We start from the raw sequence: 7621 nt of genomic DNA on the forward strand, positions 1-7621 counted from the left end.
TAGTCATCCCTAAATGCATCACCTTACACTTTTCACTATTAAATTTCATCCTATTTCTATTACTCCAATTTACAAGGTCATCCAAGTCTCCCTGCAGAATATCCCGATCCTTCTCCGAATTGGCAATGCCTCCCAACTTTGTGTCATCCACAAACTTTATCAGCCCACTCCTACATTTGGTTCCGAGGTCAGTAATAAATAGATTAAATAAAATGGGACCCAAAACCGAACCTTGAGGAACTCCACTGGTGACCTCCCTCCAACCTGACAGTTCACCTTTCAGTATGACCCGCTGCATTCTCCCCTTTAACCAGTTCCTTATCCACCTCTGGATTTTCATATTGATCCCCATCTTTTCCAATTTAACCAATAATTGCTCGTGCGGTACCATATCAAACGCTTTACTGAAATCGAGGTATATTAGGTCCACCGCATTTCCCTTATCTAATAAGTCTGTTACTTTCTCAAAGAAGGAGATCAGATTGGTTTGGCATGATCTGCCTTTGGTAAAACCATGTTGTAATTTGTCGCAATTGCCATTGACCTCAAGGTCCTTAACTACTTTCTCCTTCAACATTTTTTCCAGGACCTCGCATACTACAGATGTTAAACTGATAGGCCTGTAGTTACCCGGGTCACTTTTTTTCCCTTTCTTGAAAATAGGAACCACATTAGCTATTCTCCAATCCAACGGTACCTCCCCCGAGTTTATAGATTCATTAAAAATTATCGCTAACGGGCTTGCAATTTCTCGCGCCAGTTCCTTCAATATTCTCGGATGAAGATCATCCGGTCCGCCCGACTTAGTCCCGTTAAGGTGTTCAAGTTTGGCTTCCACCTCGGATACGGTAATGTCAATCCCCCCTCCTTTATTCCCCTCTGTCACGCTGCCACTATTCCTAAGCCCTTCATTAGCCTCGTTAAAGACCGATGCAAAATATTCATTTAGATATTGTGCCATGCCTAGATTATCCTTAATCTCCACTCCATCTACAGTCTTCAGCGGTCCCACTTCTTCTTTCTTTGTTTTCTTCCTACTTATATGGCTATAAAACCTCTTACTATTGGTTTTAACTCCCCTCGCAAGGTCCAACTCTACACGGCTTTTGGCCTTTCTCACTCCATCTCTACATGCTCTGACCTCAATAAGGTAAGTTTCCTTACTGATCCCTCCCCTCTTCCACTCTTTGTACACTTTCTGTTTTTTCTTAATCGCCCCTTTGAGACGCTTGCTCATCCAGCTCGGTCTAAATCTCTTGCCTAACCGCTTCTCAGGGAGCTGCTTGTTTCCTGCTGCTTCCCTGAACCCACTTGAGGAGAACAGGCAGTCAACTGAAGTATTAGGATCCAGTTAGGCCCTTAAGACACTGATATCTTCTCTCACTCAGGTCTTGCTACCAGCCTGCTTATTTGTCCCCTTCAATTAAATGTGGGCTGTCTCTGCCTGGCATCGTCTGGCGAGGGGCCTACCTGGGTCTAGGATTGTGGGAACCCATCTTCCCTCCCCCTTTTCCTCTCCGTGTGAGCCACTGACTGATCTGACCATCTCACTGAAAGCAATGAGAGTAAGTGGCGCCATCTCTCTGAGACTAGCTGACGTCTTTGCTGAAGGGAGGTGTAGGAGGGTTGTGGCCATCCTCGTTAATCTTTCCTGTGTGAGTTCCCTGTGGGGTGAGATCCTTAGTTTATGAGCTGCTAGCGGACAGGACACCCTCCCTGTGTGATTGGAAAATGGATGAGGGACAGTCTAAGCATCCCCCCTCACCCCCTAAGGGTACCCCAGCATATTACATGTACATACATTATGGTCCTAAAACCTGCAGGTATTTAGAAAATTGGAATTTTTGCACGCGTGATAATCCATCTAAACAATTCCCACTAAATTCACATACCTTAGAGGAACGCTTACATCACCAAAAGCCTCTGACACACAGTTGGAGCAATTTGTCTATAGCAACCGGATGCCTCCCTACCCAAACCATTTTATTAACTCCCTTGGCTTCTTTATATCCCCAGGTAAGAGAAGGCTGAAAGCAAGGAGGGAAAAGAATGGGTTAATTTGAAAAATTCAGCTTGGCCCTGAGATAAAGAAAAAGCTGCTCTGCGTTCAAGGTCAAGAATCAACACAGACCATGCCAAGTACAAAGAAAAAAAACTGCTTTCAGCCCCAGCTGACTGTGGAAAATAGAGACAGAGGTAAATCAAAGGCAATACAAGTTACAGGCCTGAAATTACATTTGCAAAGCTTGGCTGCCCAGTGAGACCCAACAGTCTGCCTTTGCGACCCTGGAGCCGATGTGGTTTGGGGACGCTGAAGAAGCCAGTCAGCAGGCCTGGACTGGAATCCCAAGCTAAGGGTCTCTGAAAGAGACACCGCAGGAGACCCCAGGGCATAAAAGAACAGCCCTCCCAAGAGCGGAACCAAGTTAGAGATTGCACAGCGCCTTCTCTGGACGTTATACACAGACGTGGCCAGTCTGGATGTATGTGTGTGAGTATGAAAGTGGCTTAGGGCTTAAGGTATTAACGTTATTAACGTTTCCCCCATGGCCTGAAAACCCATCTGGCTACAGAGGGGCTCCTCCCCACCCCCACCCCGAATCCTCTGTAGTCAGACCAACAACCAAGGCAGAGATATTCAGGGTTTCAAAGTTCCCATTAAAACTCCTGGGAACTGGATGTTCAAATCCTCCAGGCGGGTTTGAAAACCTCCAAAATGTTATCCATGTGGGAATTAGCTACAGTGAGATGGCTCCTATTAGTGAACCCCGAGCACCACTCGCTGATAACCCTCTTTGCCACGGACCTCCCAAAGGGGAAGGAAGACAGGCAAGGAGTGAAATAAACATGGGGAAATAGTTTTACTTGTTGTACTATGTTTATATCCCCCCCACATACTGTTCCTCACAATTTCTTGTCAACTGCTGCAAATGGACCATTTTGATGACCACTACAAAAAAGTTTTTTTTCTCTCCTGCTGATAATAGCTCACCTTAACTGATCACTCTCATTAGAGTGTGTATGGTAACACCCCTTGTTTCATGTTTTCTGTGTATATATATATCTTCCTACTTTATTTTCCACTCCATGCATCCGATGAAGTGGACTGTAGCCCACGAAAGCTTATGCTCAAATAAATTTGTTAGTCTCTAAGGTGCCACAAGTACTCCTGTTCTTTTTGTCCTAATATGTCATTTGCTTCTTTGGTGTGCTCAGTGCTACCTAATGGCTTGTCTGCACTGGCAAGTTTCTTTGATTAAACTAATGTTGACAAATAAAAATCGACAAAAGCAAAGTCACCAAAGTATGTCTGCATTTACTCCCTCTGTCGACAGATCATGTCCACATTCGGGGCACCTTTGTTGACAGCAAGAGCAATGGACTGTGAGTATATATCCCACAGTGCCTGGCGACACCATCCATTGCTAGGTGTTGTGGGAATGCGGAAACGGAATGCAGCACATCCTGAGATGTGCAAAATGTACCATCATGCACCACTTTGTGTCCCACCCCTCCAAAGGTTTCTGGCTTCCTTTTGCACCATTTTTCCAACTGTCATTCTTTTGTAGTGTGCACTAGCATCTGCAGTAAGAGAGGACGGATCCTGCACTTCTCTCCTATGCACTGTTAGCTGTCCTGAGGACATCATGCATGGCAGCACAGTTACTCGCAGAGTTACTCGCAAAGTTAGCAGAGGATGAATCGCAGGCACCTGAGTGTGATATGGACAGCAGCTACTTAGCAGTGGTTTGTGCATTCACAGAGCAGCTGTATACAGTAGACCATCACTTTTGGGCTAGAGAAACAAGCACTGATTGGTGGGATTGCATTGTCATGTAGGTGTGGGACGATGACCAGTGGGTACAGAACTTTAGGATGCGTAAAGCAACCTTCCTGGACCTATGTGCTGAGCTATTTGCTCAGCCATGTGCTGAGCGGTGCAAGGACAACAGATTGAGAGCTGCCCTTTTGGTAGAGAAGCATGTTGCAATTGCTGTGTGGAAGCTGGCGAATCCAGACTGCTACTGGTCAGTTGCAAATCAATTTGAAGAAGGAAATTCCACTGTTGGGGCTGTATTACTCCAAGTATGCAGGGCAATAAATCACATCCTGATGTGGAGGACCGTGACTCTGGGAAACGTGCATGAAATAGTGGATGGCTTTGCAGAGATGGGTTTCCCTAACTGTGGTGGGGCGATTGATGGCACACACATTCCAATTTTGGCACCAGACCACCTTGCCTCTGAATACATCAACAGGAAGTGATACTTCTCCATGGTGTTACAGGTGCTTGTGGATCACCGGGGGTGTTTCACAGACATCAATGCAGGGTGGTTTGCAAAGGTGCATGACGCATGCATCTTCAGGAACAGTGGCCTGAACAGAAAGCTGCAGGCAGGGACTTTCTTTCCAGACCACAAGTTCACAGTGGGGGATGTGGAAATGCCCATAGTAATCCTGGGAGACCCGGCTTACCCCTTACAGCCCTGGCTCATGAAACTTTACACAGGGCACCTGGCAGCAGCAAGAAGCATTTTTAACAATAGGCTGAGCAGGTAGTCGAATGTGCCTTTGGCCATTTGAAAGCTCGCTGGAGGTGTCTAAATGGCAGGCTAGACCTTACCAAAGATAATATTCCCATGGTCATAGCTGTGTGCTGCACTTTGCATAATCTGTGTGACTCTAAGGCTAGGTCTATACTACCCGCCTGAATCGGCGGGTAGAAATCGACCTCTCGGGGATCGATTTATCGTGTCCCATCGGGATGCGACAATCGATCCCCGAATCGGCGCTCTAACTCCACCAGCGGAGGTGGTAGTAAGCGCTGCTGACAAAAAGCCACGGAAGTCGATTTTGCCGCCGTCCTCACAACGGGGTAAGTCGGCTGTGATACGTCGAATTCAGCTACGCTATTCACGTAGCTGAATTTGCGTATCTTAAATCGACTCCCCCCTGTAGTGTAGATGTACCCTAAGGGTGAAATGTTTGATCAGGTTTGGAGCACCGAGGCAGAGCACTTGGATGCACAGTTTGAACAGCTAGGGCTGTCAGAGGAGCCCAGAGGGCTGCTATTAACATCAGAGAGACTTTGAGGAACCACTTTGACAATGAGGGGCAGTAACACACGTCTACTTTGGAGTTGCTTCCATGGTGCATCCATGTACAATTTTTGGGCCCAAGATCCATGCAACACAATGCTTTAGAAGCCTGTTCCCGAGAGTGAATTGATTGCTATATGCTTTTGTAGAACACAGAATAAAAATGCTGTACCATTAAATACCTTAGCCTTTATTTATTGTTAAAAAGGGTAAAACCTCACAACTGTGTGTATCTCCAGCTATCATTGTGCAAGCTGTGAGGGGGGTGGAGTGGGGGGAAACTCAGGAGTGATGTGAAGTGAAAAGGGCATAGAGGGGGTGGGGTTGGCAAAGAATTGGGGATGTGCATGTGCTGCAGTGGAGGTCGACCATGGATCTGCTCAGTCTGCAGCTGTATCAGAGACTTGAGCATTTCTGTCTAATCCTCCATAACTTATCATCCACTCTGTCGCTTGCTTAGCAAATGCTGCTTTCTCTTTTCTGTCCTGCCTTTCAGCTTCTGAGAATTCTTTGCATTCCCTGGTCTGTCTCTCATCGCACTGCAGCACCTCCCAGAAAATGTCTTCTTTGCTGCGCCTAGGGTTATTCCTTATCTCCCAAAGCTGGTCCGCAGGGGTGTGAGGTGTGTTCTTCAAGGTCTCTGCTGAACAGAAGAGGGTTTGTTACATTCCAGCAAATGATTGAAACATTTTAGTAAAAAGGACCTTTTGCTAGTAGAAATCACTTTCTCTTTGAGACTAGGCAGGCACACAGATCCGTGAGCACCCGAATCATGTTGAGTGTCAGGAGTGGGGGGAAGGCAGATGTGTGTACAGACAAAACAGTCACAGCTTGCAGGCCAGCTTTGCAGGGAACTCATTCTAAAATTATTGCACACTTTTTCACAGGTGGCCAACCTGCTGGCTGACATCTCGCTGCTGCGGGTGACCAGAGAAACCAGGGCCCAACTGCTGCATGCTTGCAGCTTTCACCCCGGTCTATATGCAGCTCAGCTATATGCCGCTTTGGTTCCAGCTCCAGTGATTGCTAAATGGCAGGGGACAGTTTCTTACAATGGGGGAACTAACAAGACTGCAATTCCTTGGAATCTGCGACAGAGGATTAACAAGTACCTCTTGGAAACTTTCCAGAGCCTCTTTCTGGAGGTGTGCTTGCAGGTCTCGATGTCCATCAACACCCTGCTTGGCCATGCAGATTAGCTACACAGGGCAATGTCCAACTCACAGAAAACACTACCTGCCTCCCACTTTTCAATTCCCTATACAAGCCACAGCAACTTACCCGGTGTCTCACCTGCTTCCTGCTCCCCGTTGAGCACTTCTGGAGTGGAGAAAAGTTCCTGGCTGCCTGCCCCACCAGGCAACCCCGCTGGGAGCACCATGTCCTCTTCTAGCTCTACTTCTTCATCCAGAATTTCAGCCTGTGGGTTACCCCCTTTCTGCTGCCTGCAAATTTCCACGGGGGTATCGGCGATAGAGGTGGGGTCACCACACAGGATAGCTTTCAGCTCCTTATAGAAGCGGCAGGTCTTAGGTGCAGCACGGAGCAATGGTTTGCCTCCCGCGCCTTATGGTATCCCTGCCTCAGCTCTTTTATCTTCGCTCTGCACTGCTGCATGTCCCAATCATAGCCCTTTTCACACAAGCCTTGAGAAATTTGTCCATATGTGTCCCAATTCCTACAGGTAACTCACAGCTGTGAATGAACAGACTCTGCTCCCCATATACTGATCAGATCCAACAACTCAGCGGTGGTCCAAGCGGGAGCATATTTGGGAGGATAGCCAGCCATGCTCACCTCGGAAGCTCCTCTGGGAAGCCAGCAAACAAGAAATGAGATTGAAAATTCCTGGGGCTAGCAAGGGGGAGGGGTAGGTTGGCTGCAGGGCAGAGGAGTTCAAACCGCTGACCATAGCGGCAGCGTGGGAATTTGGGATACTTTCTGGAGGCCAATAAAATCGAAAACAAACCTATGGTGTCTACACTGCATGTTTGTCGACAATAAAGGGAGGGGTAAAGACAAAAGTCTCCTGCAGGGGTTGAAGTTTTTTATGACCAAAACTAAGCAGGTCTTTTTTTCGAAAAAAGTCACATTGCAGTGTGTATGCTATCGCTGTGAGAGAGTGTAGATTAAGGTTTCTGGTCTCAATAAGAACGGGGAAGTCATTTGGCCCCATAAGGACGGAAAATTTGCTTATTATGTGCTGTTACCCGACGAGGACAAGGAGTACGCCAAGCTCCTGTGCTTTGCTTTTATAGCTTCCTACTTTGTGTTAGTCAGCTGCTTCGTGTGGCTCGGCCTTCGGGGACTGGTCCCCCTGGAGGACGATTGACCAGCTGCTGGGTGACCCCGGGAAAAAAGTGGATCCTACCGTGGGTAGGACGGAAACCCAAGGAATCCCTGGATCCCACCGTGGGTGGGGAAGGAATCCAGGGAGTCCCGGAGTGGCCGAGAGGGGTTGGCAGGGCTTCCACCAGCAATAGGCTGTGTGGACCGGTGAGAACTGCCACCCGGGGATTGGC

Source organism: Trachemys scripta, unplaced genomic scaffold (genome assembly GCF_013100865.1).
Source record: "Trachemys scripta elegans isolate TJP31775 unplaced genomic scaffold, CAS_Tse_1.0 scaffold_26, whole genome shotgun sequence".
Taxonomy (NCBI): Eukaryota; Metazoa; Chordata; order Testudines; family Emydidae; genus Trachemys; species Trachemys scripta.